This window comes from Cyprinus carpio, unplaced genomic scaffold (assembly GCF_018340385.1).
Source record: "Cyprinus carpio isolate SPL01 unplaced genomic scaffold, ASM1834038v1 S000006456, whole genome shotgun sequence".
NCBI lineage: Eukaryota > Metazoa > Chordata > Actinopteri > Cypriniformes > Cyprinidae > Cyprinus > Cyprinus carpio.
Window position 1 is genome coordinate 83408 of NW_024879138.1, and position 15101 is coordinate 98508.

The 15101-nt window shown below is 36.1% G+C and overlaps 1 long non-coding RNA gene across 1 annotated transcript; it reads right to left on the minus strand.

The window, feature by feature from the left end:
- Positions 1–10807: 10807 nt before the first annotated feature.
- Positions 10808–14268, minus strand: LOC122143583. The gene is made up of 3 exons (XR_006159238.1): positions 12042–14268; positions 11680–11757; positions 10808–11432 (listed from the first exon to the last, which is right to left on the minus strand). It is a non-coding gene; the product is annotated as an uncharacterized LOC122143583 (long non-coding RNA).
- Positions 14269–15101: the final 833 nt, after the last annotated feature.

The following is a 15101-nucleotide window of genomic DNA, read 5'->3' on the forward strand; positions in this document are numbered from 1 at the left end:
TGTCCAGTGTCGGGTTGTGTAGCAGCTGGGAGGAGGCCAGATTTTTTTCTTCAATGAAACTGCATTGGAAAGTTGCTTTCAGGAATATGTTGGCTGTATTTCTTTGGCAGATACAATAGTTGTCTTTGATTTATGCCAAGTAAAAGTCATGCCAGTGGCACAGAATGCAGCATCCTGCACGAGCAAACAAAGTCAGAAATAATTTATTTATTTAACAAGCCAAAGTGAATAAATAAATACTCTGAAATAAATTCTCAGCACTGTTCCATGCGTGTTCATCCTTTGATCTCTGCAAGATCTAAAATCAGGTCTATGTTGATGTCAGTGGACATGTCGTGTTGTTTCATTTTGGGAAGCGTTATAACAGTTTGTCTCAGAGAGGAAAGTAATTACCATTTTAACCTGACAGATGGAGGGGTGACGAGCAGCACATGGAGGAAAAAATCCCATCTTCGGACAGATGCAACTCACACTCTATCAATTAACCAGGGCAAGCTCTGTGTGTGTGTTTCCATCTGCTGTTATTGTTAGAAAAAAAATAGCTGCTCCCCAAAATAGTGAGCGGTCGTCTCTAGTATACACTTATGAGATGCTAGTTTCAACAGGACCTCATAAGTGTCTGATTTAGAAATCTCATACAAATGTCATACAAACAGTGCACAGGAGACGCTCTCGATTTCAAGAGTTCAAGAGTTTGGCACTGACATATTTCTAAATCATTTGTTTATTGCTCTTATTGCACTCTCTAAATGCTGGTCTATATTTGTCTAACCAAACGCTGATGGGTCATATTTGGGGTTATTTTTTTACATTGTAGGGTAGCTGTTCTGTTCTCATTCCAGCGGTTGAGTCACTGAGCACAGGCTTTTTTGCATTCTCTTTGGGAGAGAGCGGTACTAGCACAGACAAATTAGTTTTGTATATGTTTCATTTAATTAACAATACATACAGGGATGAGATGTCAGTCAGCTAAATGAGCATTGAGTGTCACCAAGTCAGTTCAAACCAGGTCACAGAAACTGGCTGATTGAGGTACTTTTAATTGTTGGATTTTTATTTCTAAAATGTATGTAAGATTGGATAAATGTATGAAATATGTTATATTAAAGGGGGCAGTGGTGGACGAAGTACACAAATCAAGTACTTGAGTAAAAGTACAGATACGTATAATAAAAAATTACTACAGTAAAAGTAAAAGTACTCCTTTTTCAATTTTACTCGAGTGAAAGTACAAAAGTAATGTTTTTTTTTTATGTACTTAAGTAAGAAAGTACTGATAGATAGATTTATTTTGCAATTTTATATAGGCTTCTTAATTTAATTTTATATTAGCACATATTTTTTTATAATCCTATACTGGTCAAAATGCCTGGGATTTTCCCAAAATAACCAATATATGGAGTCAAGATATATTTTTGTTGTTGATATGGACTACGTTGATGAGAGTAATGTAGTAATGCTCACTGTGAATAATAATTATATTTTCATAATGATTTTTTTTTTTTTTCTTCTCAAACCTTGTCTGTGGGCATCACTTCCCACTTTGATAATACTGTAGTTACCATGTTCTGAACATCACATCCTTTCTTTTTGCCCCAGATGTAATCTATCTAGGTCAGGGATCCTCAAATCTGGACCTCAAGATCCACTTTCCTGCAGAGTTTAGCTCTAACCCTATTCAAACACACCTGAGCATGCTAATCAATGCCAATCAATGTCTTTGGGATCATTAGAAAATCACAGGCAGGTGACTTTGATCAGGGTTGGAGCTAAACTCTGCAGCGCATTGGACCTCGCACTAGAGACTCACACTAAACGGTTCATTTGAATCAGTGAGTTGTCGACTCGAGAACAGCTGCAATCAGATCATTATAATTCGTGAATGAATCGTTTGGTGCAATTTGCGAACCGATTTAAAAGGTTCATTAAAAAGACTCAGTTGATTCTTGAATCAGACACTGCTTCTGCGTGTCTGAGCACATGATATATTATAAGGAGTAACGATATGTTTTATTAAATGTAGTGACGTAAAAAGTACGATCTTATGCTTTAGAATGTAGTGAATTAAAAGTAAAAGTTACTCAAAATAAAACTACTCCAGTAAAGTACAGATACTTGAAAGATGTATTTAAGTACAGTAACGAAGTAAAGCTACTGACCACCACTGAAAGAGGGTCATATGATGTGATTTACAATTTTCCTTTTTCTTTGGGGTGTTACAAGCTCTTGGTGAATAAAGAAGATCTGTGAAGTTGCAAAGACTAAAGTCTCAAATAAAAAAAAATATTCATAAAAAAAAATAATCCTCCACCACCCCCTCCTGAAATGACTCGTTCTAACACACCCCCACATGTCTACGTCAGTATGTGGGAAGATTTGCATAACACAGCCCAGATGTTCACACAAACAAAGAAGGCATACCTTTTATCTTCATTGTAGTTTTGTTGTTGACGCCGCCGCCGTGTCGTATAGACGCTGTGTGTTTCACTGTGAAAGCAAAACTACTTTGTTTGGTCTTCCAAAACAGGACGATATCCGCTTCGTCATGCCTGGAGCTGATCCGTGCTGGTCACTGAGGAAATACATCAACTTTGCACTGTGGATCGCAGAATGGGCTTTCACCGTGGATGAAGCGGAGTCCAGCCCGGGGTCGTCACATGTGGTTGCCGCAGGCACAATGTACCGCACCGTTCTTAAGCCACCCGCCTCTGCTCACTCAAGCAGACCGCAGCTCACTCTAGGCCTCCGGCCTCTGCTCACTCATGTCCGCGGTGTGTGACGCTGTTTCGTTGAGAAAGCGAAACTACTTAGTTTTTGCCTTCCAAAAGAAGACACGACTAGAAATCATGTTTATATCACGTTTATAATGTATATGTTAAGAGGCGGTCGTCGCTCCGGCCAGGCAAGGCATCATATAATGTTAAGAGGCGTAACATTTCCATCACACATTAGAGGCATTCGGCCAATCACAACACACCTCACTTTATGTGTGGGGAAGTCGTGGCCTGGTGGTTAGAGAGTTTGACTCCTAACCCGAAATATATATATATATATATATATTTTTTTTTTAACCTTAAACCGCATAAACACATTTCATTACAACAAATACACAAAATAATGTTATTTTTAGGAGCATCATATGACCCCTTTAAGCACTGTATTCATCCAAAATAAAGGGTGTATCATGTATACACAGAGTGTCTTATGTTTTAGATGATTTAAAGCCCTATTCAGATGAGACTAGTTTTCCATTAAGGGGTTGTTTGAGAAAGTTGCGTTTCACAGACGTACTTTGAGTGAATCTGCCAAGTCTGTGTTTTTCTCACAAAACCTCTGCAAAAATTTTCGGCAAACTCAGAGGTCCTCTGGGAAATCTATTCCTGTCTGAATGCAAACGCCTGTGATTGCTGATATTGTATTATCCCAACTTTTCCCCTCATGTGTTTTTTGGCTACATTTTGCACACCAATCTTCCGCATACAGCACCTTTCAATATGGTATCCGACAAAAAAATAAAATAAAAATAATAATAATAATAATAAAAATAAAAAGGAGAACCAAATCGTGGAAACAGCCAAGACTGGCCGTTTTAACATCAGTGTCAGATAGGATACATGTCTAGATTTCTCTGCTCACTTATGTGGGTTTTATTATAATCAACCACTCTTAGAAAAAATAAAAAAAATAAAAAAAATCGAATGATATTAATTCATATTTCATTAAAAGATATATACGTCATATGTGTTACACGCAACCACAACATGTCTAAAAAAAACACAATAATTACCTTTGTATTAAACACAGAGATGTGAGTCCAGTCCGAGTTGGTGCATGAAATCACAGACGTCTGTTCTGGCCTGTTTTTAAACAGTGATTGGGCTAAAAACATCAGAACTGGGTTGTGTTCAGTGCTGGTAGATTACTTACACACTGTAGTAGATTACTTATTCCAAATTACATGACAGAAATTGTAATTAGAAACATAATCCATAACACATTTTAGGTAATATGATCTACATTTAGAATACTTTTGACCTAACTCGTTTATCACACATTGATTTAAACAGGATGATCTTGAACCATATTGATATAAAAATACAAAAAGAAAGAACATATATTCCATCACATTACATCAAGCTTTCCCAAACTGAGCTTGGTGAGCTTAATGAAAAGCAAACAGTTAATTAAATAATAATAATAATAAATAATAATAATAATAATAATAATAATAATAATAATAATAATAATTAAAAAATACAATTAAAATAAGTAATTTGAAAATAACAAATCAAACACAAACAAAACACCAAAAATCTGTTTACCTGCATGTCATGTGATCATAAATCAGTACTTAATTATTAACATATTAACAAAATACATAATCATACAATCAATAAAAAGTAGCTGTAGTCTGATTACAAGTATCTTACAACATAATATAATATAATTACAATAATTTAATTATTGAAATCTAATTACATAATGAGTAACTAACTCAAAACTGGGCACATTTTTAAAAATGTGGTATTAAATGAAATATTTGAGCTTCATCCACCGTCTTCATCTTCACCATCTCCCCTCCAACATTTCAGACAGAACCTTTTATCACAATGCATCTTTAATTGTAGGTATTAAAATTAACTGAAAATGTACCGCAGCAGTGACAACTTTTGTACCTTTTTTTTTTTTTTTTCTGTGAGTGCATGATGCCATAAATGCTTAAAAGGTAGACAGAATGTTTAGAGCAGTGCTATTCTTTGCCTTTCTCTCACTGTGCATGATCTTTCAATGTTTACTTCGGTTTTGTTTATTACTGTACATTGCTGGAAATTGTCATTTTTCATGTTCTGGAACAGCTAGGATGTCATAAAGACAGAAGCAGAATGTCATGAATGCGAATTGACCAGTGCCTGTTTAACTTACACCAAACAGCAGCGTCACCATCCATTCTACAGCCAGCGACACCAGTGTGACTGTGAAACGCACTGATTTTATGGTGTTTTCAAACATTTGGCACCAGCCCTTGCCTGGAGGCTCTCCGAATGATCGATGTCTCCTAAGTGTTTTTTCCTGCATATTAAACAGAGCAGATTATCAGAGTTATAGGTGAAGCTCTCGGCGAGGAGATTAAAGTCTCTCGTAATTAGTTTCCTCTTAAACTCGCGCATATTTTCCGGCTTGCGCTGGTTTTGATGCATTGACTCTCCGGGCCGCTAGGCAGAGTGGGGAAAGGCATTCTCCTCTTAATGAAATGTTTAGCATTTTCCATCTTGCTGCTCTTCTAGTGTGCTGTAACGAGTCGGATCTCAGCGGGACGCGCCGGTGTGCGACGCCTGATTATTTGGCCCTGCATTCTTCCACTTGCTGTTGAAAGGAAGGAGCGTTGTGTTGCATGCGGTAAAGACACCTGCTGTTGGCAGACAATTTAGAAACACAGAAGAAACCAGAACTGAGAGAATTAATGAGTGTTTGTATGAGCAGAACATCCGTCCTCACTGTCGATCTCTTGTCCACCGTTCATTCATTTGTCCATTCATCAATCATCTGTACATCCATCCATCCATCTCTTCAGACTCTCTTGTGATTGAAAAATGTTGGGTAAGTTCGCCCCCAAAAATATTTTTTTTTTGCTCACCTTCATGTTGTTCCAAGCCTTTATGACTTCTGTTCATCTTCAGAACACAAATAAAGATATCTGAATGAGTTCTGTCCCTCCACTGGAAGTCCATTCACCCAAAACCTTTACAGTGGCTTCATGAACCTTTTGAACCATCAAAGTAATTCATATGAAGCAAGCTATTTAATCGAGTCTTCTGAAGAGACACAATGGCTTTGAGGAGATTCATTTAGGCTTTTATTCACACATAAACATTGATGAACACATCAAATATGGAAAATGGAAACTCAAATGTACTTGACATAAGAATAAACCTAAACAGCTGCTTTTTCTTTGCGAGTGAGTGTTTGCTCCAGTCTTAAAAGAAACCATGGCCATCCAAATCACATCATGCACATTTTCAGTTCATAATCATATCCAAACATATATTAAACTATATTAAATTTGACTAGAAGTAGCACAGTTTGCTTTCAGCAGATGGATATGCTGACATAATATTTAATATCTTACAGAAGTTTTGTTTTGGTTGGGATATTTTATATTTTATAAAGTTTTTTTATGTTCATGGTTAGTTCATGTTAGCTCAGGTTCATTTAATAATATTAGATAAAACTTAAAAAAAATATATATATTATTGAATGTTGAAATGAGCATTAACTAATATTAATAAATGCTTAGGTACTAACTATTCATTGTTAGTTCAGGGGTCAAAGATGATATTTATGAATACGTTTTGTTAAAGTGCCCCTATTACACTGCACTGGCTCCCTATCAAACATCGTATAGATTTTAAAGTCTTGCTTATTACTTATAAAGCCCTGAATGGTTTAGCACCTCAGTATTTGAACGAGCTCTTGTTACATTATAGTCCTCCACGTCCGCTGCGCTCTTGCAGTTTAAATCTAGACATAATACCTAGAATATCAAAGTCAACTGCGGGTGGCAGATCCTTCTCCTATTTAGCGCCCAAACTCTGGAATAACCTACCTAACATTGTTCGGGAGGCAGACACACTCTTGCAGTTTAAATCTAGACTAAAGACCCATCTCTTTAACCTGGCTTACACATAACACACTAATACACTTCTAATATCCAAATCTGTTAAAGGATTTTTAGGCTGCATTAATTAGGTAAACCAGAACTGGGAACACTTCCCATAACACCCGATGTACTTGCACAGTTAGAAGATAGCATCTACGCTCATATTAGTCTGTTTCTCTCTTATTCCGAGGTCACCGTGGCCACCAGATCCAGTCTGTGTCCAGCCCAGATGGTGGATCAGCACCTAGAAAGGACCTCTACAGCCCTGAAAGACAGCGGAGACCAGGACTAGAGCCCCAGAGACAGATCCCCTGTTAAAAACCTTGTCTCAGACGACCACCGGGACAAGACCCCTGTTGACAGATGATTCTTCTGCACAATCTGACTTTGCTGCAGCCGGGAATTGAACTGCTGGTTTCGTCTGGTCACGAGGAGAATTGGCCCCCCCGACTGAGCCTGGTTTCTCTTAAGGTTTTTTTCTCCATTCTGTCACCGATGGAGTTTTTGGTTCCTTGCCGCTGTCGCCTCTGGCTTGCTTAGTTGGGGGACACTTCATTTACAGCGATATCGTTGACTTGATTGCAAATTATTGCACAGATACTATTTAAACTGAACTGAGCTGCATGATGACATCACTGAATTCAATGATGAACTGCCTTTAACTGTCATTTTGTATTATTGACACACTGTTTTCCTAATTAATGTTGTTCAGTTGTTTGACACAATCTGTTTTGTATAAAGCGCTATATAAATAAAGATGACTTGACTTGACTATTATGGGTAATGAAAGGTTCATATTTTGGTTTTGGGAGTCCCCAACAACAGGTTGGCATGCATGCAGGGTCAAAAAACACTTTCATCGTCTTAAAATATGCATTTATTTTTTTCCTTTTTTGCTCAATGACTCCCAAACGATTTGTTTAATAATTCATTTTTCCAAACTCCTCCTCTGCGTGACGCTAAACTGCGGTAATTGGTCTGATGACGCAGTCTGTTTTAATTGGTCTACCGTGTGCAGCGCAGGTCAATAACAGAATGCCCACCACCATTACTGAGCCCACAGATCGGTGGTAAACACTCAAACAGTCATGTTATATGTGTTAGCCCAATGCAGAAACATACTGATAAAGCACTGCAGTTTGTACACTAACGTATCGCTCTATTCTTTATCAGAACTACAAGAAATAACAACAACAAACATTCACTATTCATCCATACATTTCTAGACAATTGTGAGTGAACAGATATTGCTGTTAGAAAGAGACCTACATGCTGCGCGGAGCGAACACAATACACACAACTAAACACATATTTTGCAGGCTACAGTAGGCTTCAGAGTACATGACGCCAAGATATTAAAATAATTACTCCACTTTCAGAATAAAAATATCCTGATAATGTACTCACCCCCATGTCATCCAAGATGTTCATGTCTCCCTTTCTTCAGTCGCAAAGAATTGATCAGTCGCAACTTATATAACGAAATGACCTTAAATTTCTTAAAAAAAAATTTTAAAAAATACACTTTTTGCTGCCCTTGTCTAGCTCTGTGATGCATACTCTGTGTACAACGGCTCAACATACGTCTTAAAACTCCCAACACTTTTCTCCTCCAACTTCAAAATAGTCCTACATCGTTGTTTCAATTTATTTATACATTTTTTTGGAAAGAGTGTTTGACCATCCTTGCATGTTCACTTTGTAAACACTGGGTCGGTGCTTCTGCAGTGATTTCGGATGATTTTGAAGTTGAAGGAGAAAATGAGTTGGGAGTTTTTCTACATACCCTAACTGTACCCTAACAGATCTCCCCTCACAGTGCAGAGCACAGTGTCTTCTCCACAGGAATCCGCCGTGGTGTTTGAGGGAGGGGAGGTTCAAGTTTTCGTGGTTCTGCGTTCACAACAAGTGGGTGGCATAAATATGCTAATGTTTCAGTTTGACGTCACCTTGAAACAGCTAAAGATTCTTTTTAAAAAACGACTCGTTTTCATGACTCGGAGTCGACTCTTTCTTTTGAAAGACAATAACTTTATACACGGTGCACTTTTAAATTTAAAACTTTGCAGGATGTTTTCATTCATTTAGTGCTGTGTAATTCTTGGTGAGAATGGGCTTTAAGAGCGCCACCCAAACTACTGCGTCTGCATGTACTTTATCAGCATTTTGGCTTTTTAAAAATGCATTCTAATATTATTATTTAATAAGTTTAACACTTATGTGTAAATGTTAAACATTCCTCATTTATCTATAATATCAATAAGATGCTGAAATTGATATCTCTACAGTAAGACAGTTGTTCAGTGTAATGGATGACACGGTGATGTAACAGATAATTTGAATTACTCTGAACGAGAAACACAAAACATGAAACCATGAGCTTTAGTTCTGATAATATTCTTTAGTGTCTTCTGCTCACCAAGCCTGCATTTATTTGATCTAAAATATAGCAAAATCAGTAATATTGAGAGTGAGTGAAGTGACATACAGCCAAGTATGGTAACCCATACTCAGAATTGGTGCTCTGCATTTAACCCATCCAAAGTGCACACACACAGCAGTGAACACACACACACCGTGAACACACACCCGGAGCAGTGGGCAGCTATATATCCAGCGCCCGGGGAGCAACTGGGGGTTCAGTGCCTTGCTCAAGGGCGCTTCAGTCATGGGTATTGAGGGTGGAATAGAACGCTGTTCATTCACTCCCTCCCACCTACAACTCCTGCCAGCACCGAGACCTTCTGGTTACAAGGCCAACTCTCTAACCATTAAAAATATTACTGTTCAATAACAATAAAATACAGTAAAAAAAAATGAGTTTGTGGTGCTGTGTTAAATTTCAGTAATTTTGACAGTCAGTAAGTTGACAAGCTTAGTTGACGAAAAAAAAACAACAACATTATTTTTCAAAGCAGTGTTTATAGAATTTGCCTCAACTGTCAAACTTGTTGGAGCTGTATGCACTTTGACGTTAATAAAAATGTTATATACTACATCTGAACACACCTACAATGAAGGTACACAATCAGTTGATAATCCATCACATTCAGATGATTAAACACTGTAAATAGGTTGCTGTAAATTTTATAATAACTTACTGACAGCTGGATGCCAGTTAATTACTGTAAAAATGTTAATTGTATAATTACTGTAATTGCATTTACAGTACACTAATGTCTTTACTGTATTTTATTTACAGTATTATTACCGTATTTTAATTTACAAAACCAGTACTGTAGAGTTTAATCTTTTTTTTTTTACCTGTAAAAAAACAAACAAACAAACAAACAAAAATCCAATTGTAGTACTGCACTGTAAACCATTATGTTTTATCATCCCAGCCCCTCCAAAAATCTCAATAAGTGTAATAATATATAGAAAAGATAGAAATCGCTACTTTTATTTAGTAAGGATGCTTTAAATTGATCAAAAGTGATGATAAATACATTTTGAATGTTACAAAAGATTTATATTTTAAAATAAATGATGTTCTTCTGAACTTTCTATTCATCAAAGAAACCTGAAAAAAAATACCCAGCTGTTTTCAACATAATAGCAACAACAACAACAACAACAACAACAACAACAACAACAATAATAACAATAATAATAATAATAATAATAATAATAGTTTTCTGAGCAGTAAATCAGAATATTAGAATGATTTTTGAAGGATCGTGTGACTGTAGTAATGATGCTAAAAGTTCAGCTTTGATCACAGGAATAAATTACATTTTAAAATATATTCAAAAACAAAACAGTTATTTTAAATAGTAAAAAAATAAAATAAAATACTGGTAGTGTAAATAGAAAGCAGTAAAAATTTACAGTAAAAAAAAAAAGTTCAGTGATTTTGACAGTCAAAGTTGACAAGCTCTATTCATTCAAAACTGCTGATTCATTCAAGAGAGAAGTAAGAAACTGTTTTTATGTTTTATGTGTCAGTGAATCACTCATTCAAGGTGCTCAAAAAAGGTAAATTAATTATATAATGAAACATTGCTGTGTGAAGAGATGCACAACATGGCTTTTGTTTTTATGAAATAAAGCAAAGAGACAACATTTTCTCCACAATTTAAATCACTTGTTATTTTAATATTAGCTATTCTTAATATTAACTTCTTGTTTCTTGAATTTTGTTGCCCTGACTCTTAATAAAGCCTGCCACAGAACAGGCTTAATGCTAACCAATCTGTTCATATGATCACTCTAAATGTGTGTGTGTGTGTGTGTGTGTGTGTGTGTGTGTGTGTGTGTCTGTGTGTGTGTGTGTGTGTGTGTGTGTGTGTCCTAGAAGTCTGTATATATAATAGGCCTACTTAAAAATCTATATTTGATGCTATACAGTAACAATAATATAATTTTAACAGATAGTGAGATCGGTATTGTGAATTTATAGGCTATAGTAATTTAAAGATACCTGAAGCAGCTGCATTTTGCTGTTTAAGCGCTGGTTTAATAGAAATAATTTGACTGTGCATGAAAACTCAATCTTGATGTGCATAAGACACTGTAATAAAAACATTTGGACCCACCCCCAGCGCCACCCCGATAGACTCCCAGGGAATGAATAACTTAATAAAATGTGTACTTTAAATACAATGTAACTTGCTTTGGAAGAAAGCATCTGGCAAATGCATAAATGTAAATGCAAAGTAAAACAAAATGTATTTTGTGTTACCTAATTCTGCATTTCTGTAAAATGGACAGCTGGCTGTATGATGATTCTGGCGCTCATAGTCAGGATTCAGTTTTTGCTTGGAGAAATCTCCTGTAACAGACAGAGTCACAACTTCCTTTTGTGTAACTGTAGTTTATGATACAGTAACATAATTGACATTTTAATAAAATAAACATTTTTTAATATTTATCAGTAAAACTTGCTATATTAATATATTGCTAGCGTGTTCCTCTCTTTAAAAAGTCAACCTGTTCAGTGAGTTAGTGGAGAACAGCAGCTAGAGGCTAATTTGGCTAATTTAGTAACATTAACGTTAGTTAAGTTGATGGAAGCTCACCTGTTGTTAGCATCGCTACGACCGCAATCACAGGAAAAGACTCCAGTACACCTCCGATGCAGAAGACATGACCACAAACTTGAAAATAAAATAGAAAAGATGTTCTTAACAGTGGTGTTTCTTAACTCAGTTTTCCTCAGTATGGTGTTAGCTCGCTGTTTTATGTTAACGTTACGTCTGTCACTGAATTTAGAGACCGTCTCTAAAGTTACACGACATTGGTCCACACTTTCTGACTTTAACAGCATTTGAAGAGAATTACCTTACTTGCGATAAAGAGGCAGAGTAAGAAGATAACTTACTATGCTTCTCTCGGTTCAACGAAGTTAGTTAACTTCGGCTAACTGACATTATTAACATACCAGTCAATGTTATCGATACTTTGGCATTCACAAGTAGAGGTACACCTTCGACGTTGCAGACTACATCCAGACTAGAAATCTGAAAAAAAAAACAAACAAACAAAAAAAAAAAGAAGTACTAGAAAATACTGTTTAGAATCTCCACTGAAACAGTAGTGTTGCCTACACACTTTACCTCAGTATTCCACATTAATTCGCTGTAAAGGTTAAATAGCAAGGTACTAAACTGCATTAAAGGGCCACAGAATGTACGAACGTGTTTAAGTTATTTGGACTAGTATAGGTGGCCTTAACTTACTCACCAGTCGATGTGAACAGTGTTTTGGCGGCATTCAGTCAGAAAAAAAAGGCTCCAACTCCCGACATGAAAAACGATACGATGAATAATGTTAGTTTTCTGTTATCAAGTGAAACCATCTTAAAATATCTCAGTTTTGCCTAAAACAGAAATGATATGCTAACCTTTTTGTCAAGCTAACGGTGTCCTTTTACAGACACTTCCACCAAACAGTCAAAACAGAAATCTCCCTTGCCATTGGTCACTTTTTCGCGAGCAAGTTCACTTCTGTAAATTTACAGTCGTTTACTGTAAATGAATGTACAGTAGTGAGGAAATACAGTAGATGTTGTATATTTCCCCATAATCCTTTGTTGTTTACACTACAATACTGTATACACATTTTACAGTATCTTACTGTACATGTACAATCAGTTTCAGTGTACGAGTACAAAGCTTCTGCATCTCGAGGAGTCTCTTTTATTACATGCAATGTATTTGTTTGAGATGTAGAGTCATGATATTGGAAGCTAAGACTGTGAGCCAATCATTCAGCCATGAACTACTAGAAGCGATGTCCCTTGACTTTGAATTTTTTTTTTTTATATTTGGTTTGCATCTCTGTGCTTGAGCCAGCAAACTTGACATTATCAGTACATTGCTCTGTCAGTTTGAGGAGAGACAGGGTTCCTGAGGGTCTGCTGAGGTCTAATGGCTTCTGAACGGTTTAACATCAGGTTTCTTGTCTTCATCTGACTTCCTTTCTGACAGTTTTGTGTTAAACAGCGGCTGCGTTATACTGCATATCAGAAAAAGCTGTAGACGGTCAGGTTTGATCGAGTTTAGGTCTGATCTGTCCAGCTCAGTTTACTGAGTTTAGCCCAGCATGTGTTCTGACTTATATATTTAATAAACCAGATTGGGTTGTTTTCACTGTTGGTCTTTTCCCATGAACACATTTTTGGATGTGAATCTTATGTATTGGGGACTGAAATAACTTTGTTACTTATTGGCCTACATTTGTACTTTTGCATATGATGATGAATTTATAGCCAAAAATTAACAACAACATCACATTAGCGAATGAACAAATGAAATAGCAGCGAAAATATATTCATATGCTTTAGTTCTTCTCTCTCTTTACTGCAGCTCTCCTCCACTCCTGTCGTTTTTCTCATCCCATCTTTTGCAGTGCTCTTTAACAGATGATGAGATGCAGTGAACAGTTTCTTGTGCTGTTTTGGGTGATTCAGGAGCGAGTCTGCCGCCTACAGACACACGACACAGCTGCAGCAGACACAGAGAGAAAGAAGGAAATCACAGTAATGATGGAGTTTTTAAAATGCATCTGCTGTGCAGAATCAGATAATGCTTGTGCACATTTAGTTTAAGTGCCTCAAAGAAAACTCACCACCGACCAAAGCAAGCAACCACTGAAACGATGTAAAACGTGGCATGTTCACATGGCTATGCTATGAATGGATTGATGCTCATCAGTTCATTTATGCAACAACAAATATGTTAAACGCTGTATTAAGACAAGGCATGTTTCGTTCAGCCAGTGGTGTGCTGTTATAACCTTGTAAGTAAATACTAATCATTTTGCATTTTCAATCCAGGTTTGTGTTTAAATATGTCTGAACAAAAATGTCTAGAAAAGAGTTAAAATCCTTGCTGTGAATTGCATTTTTCTCGTGCAGTGCTGTGTGTGTAAATGTCCACACGCTGCTCAGGTGCTGCCATCTAGAGACCAGAAGCCAGTGAAACCTCACCAGAGATCAAACACAAACAAATGCCAGTAAATATCGGAGACATATGTGTAGAAGTAATGATAATTACTTCAAGGTGCAGCCCCTGATCACAGTTCAGTGTAACCTTGCAGTTAAAATCTTTGATTATAGAATGAAGCCTACACTGACAGCCACTGTATGCAAGTATTGTATGCAAATATATATATATATATACTTTAAGTGAACATAAATGAACGGAGTTTTGAAAGAAGAAACTTCTGCTCATATACAATTATATTAACAACATGCAATCAATTTGAATTATATATTTCCTGTGATCAAAGCTAACATATTCTCAGCCTAATTTCAGTATAATCATAAAATACAATTTCTGCATGCTCTGAATCCTTAAATGCATCATTCTGAATCGTTTCATGTTAAATATGATACATTCTCTTGAACCAGAAATCAAGTAAGGTGCAAACAAGAAAAAAAAAAAAAAACCTACTGAGAGAGAGAGAGAGAGAGTATCCCTAGAAAAAGTACATTTCAAAAAATGCATGTTTTAAAAATCACGAAATAAATGATATTTAAAGTATAATAAATGTTAAAACAACAATTTTAAAATTGTATAATATATATCACAATAACTGTATTTTTGAAATACAATGCAGGCTTGATGAGCAGAAGAGACTCTCTTTCAAAAATTAACATAAAACATAGTAATGTTTCCAAACTTTTGGTCTGTACTGTACATATATAATCCTAATACATTTCTGCATGCTCTGAATCCTTAAATGCATCATTCTGAATCGTTTCATGTTAAATAAATCCTTAAATGCATCATTCTGAATCGTTTCATGTTAAATATCATGTTACACTCTTGAACCAGAAATCAAGTGAAACAAAAAAAAAAAAAAAAAAAAAAAAAAAAAAAGAGAGATGTAACTCCTTCTCCAGATACAGGGGTCAACATTATTTTAGAACAATTCTATTCATTGTACACTTTAATCTAAAAATTCATTGTACACTTGAAGCTCAAACTGGAAGTTA